Source organism: Phaethon lepturus, unplaced genomic scaffold, assembly GCF_000687285.1.
Source record: "Phaethon lepturus isolate BGI_N335 unplaced genomic scaffold, ASM68728v1 scaffold20603, whole genome shotgun sequence".
Lineage (NCBI taxonomy): Eukaryota > Metazoa > Chordata > Aves > Phaethontiformes > Phaethontidae > Phaethon > Phaethon lepturus.
In genome coordinates this window covers 118,878-120,858 of record NW_010531490.1, presented here as the reverse complement: position 1 = coordinate 120,858, position 1,981 = coordinate 118,878, and positions in this window count along the sequence as shown.

Here is a 1,981-nt window from a genome sequence, read left to right as displayed (position 1 = left end):
AGAAAAAGGAACAAACAGGGAGCAGTTGGCTGGCAGAGCCTGCGAGCTCGGCGGGAGCTGCCAAGGGGCCTTGCTGGCTCTTTGGGGTGGAAGGAGCTGGCGTGTGGAGCTACAGCCGCTCCGCGGACCTCTGCGGCCCCATCCTGCCCCAGCTCCGTGGGGCTCTGTGCGCAGGAGGGCTGCCCAAGCAGATGGGGTGGAGGAGGGCTGCCTTTAGCCCGTCCCTAGCTCTAACAGGAGGATTGTGTTCCAAGCTTGCTTTTTGTGTTTGTTTTCCTTCTTCCAGCTTCGGGAAACACCCCCCCCTCCAAAAAAAACCCCCCCAAAACCCCCCAAAAACACAAGACAAACCAAAAAAGCCCAAATGAACACACACACACAAAATCTCCATCACTTTCTTCAGGTCCCGATTCAGCACAAATTAAACAAACAGGAGTTCAGATGTTGCTCACGAGGGAGCTGATCGTGAAGTGTTGAAAAGTTCAGTCCGTATCTGTCACAGCCCGCGCCAACATCCCGTCCGCAGTAACGCGGGAGAGGTACCGTGGCGGAACGAAGAGAGGCAGGATTTATTTGATCAGAGGTAAATGATTTATCACCTTTCGTTTGACAGCCGCAGGATTAAATGTACTATTGAGTCATAGGTGGCTGCCTATAAGGAGATTTACCTGTAAATGTGCCCCTAGAGTGAAACAGTCTGGATTTAATAAAGATGCCAGATTTACCACAAACAAATGAGAGGCTACAGAGGCCCACATGATTAAGTGACAAAATGGAGGTGGAAACTGGGAGGAAATGAGGTGAAACACAAGGGAACGACAGCTCGAAAATATGGACTGAAAAGCAGAAGGGGATAAAACACCTGGGCAGAAGACTTGAGAGGTTCTTAGGTGCAAAGAGGCAGGAGAAACACTTCAGATGATACCCTCATACAGCGCTGGTCTTGAGTCTCTGCCTGTCCTCTGCTGGAAAATGTGGCAAAACATTGCCAAAAGTTCCTAGTGCTATTTATGGAAATGAGATAAAATTGAAGCCAGGTTTGGGGTAAGCAAAAGCTCCTTGTTCCAGAGCTGTAAAACCAAAACCCTGGTTTGGATTAAGCACCCGCTGGATCTGCATCTTCTGAGCTGGTGAGAGGGGAGCTGGTGGGCAAGCAACCCCATCAGTGCGTCGCTCTGCCACGGGGAGCTGCTGGGAGCCGGCTGTCTCAGGAATGCAATACTGCAGAGCTCTTGGGCTCTACGTATTTGTTTAAACTTGCCAAAAACTCAGGCCCTTAACCTGCAGCAGCTTCTTTGAACAGGCTGGGAGGACGAGGTTATTGTTGCTGCTGCTGTTGTTTGAAAGCCCTGTAACTGAAAAGCTTATACTAAAGATTTGTGGGTGTATGTCCATCTAAATATGTGTCTGCATGTGGAGCACCCGACACTGGGAGGTAAAAACTGCATCTGCAGGGAGAAGAGCTGCTGTCAAGGTCAGAGCCCTGAAGACGGGCATGGAGGAGTCACCTGGAAGAGCTGCACACAAGCACCCCACGCACAACGTTCGCGGGATATGCCCGTCCCCGCGTCCTGTGTGGAGGTGTCCATTTACCCTGCCTCCGCGCAGGCTGGGAGCGAGCTGTCCCTTCGGCTGAGTTCACGTACGTGCAGGCTCCGAGGACACATCTTCGGTGCTGCCTTCTAAAATCTGGCCCTAATTTTAGACCAATTTACTATTCCAATGAAATCAACCTGCAAAACATATGGTGCAAATAGCGTTCGCCTAAATGGGCTGCACGGTTCAGGTTTGATTTGTGACTTCTCTTTACATTCCCGTTCACGTGGGAGTCCGTGATAGGTCTTTAAACAGAATAAACTGGAATGCGCCCACAGCTGCCTTTCATCAGGGAGAGGGCTGCAGACAGGCTGCAGAGCGAAGCCTCCGTCTGGGGCAATTGCTGCAACTACCGTGGAGGACGGTGCGCGCCGAGCGCGGGCAG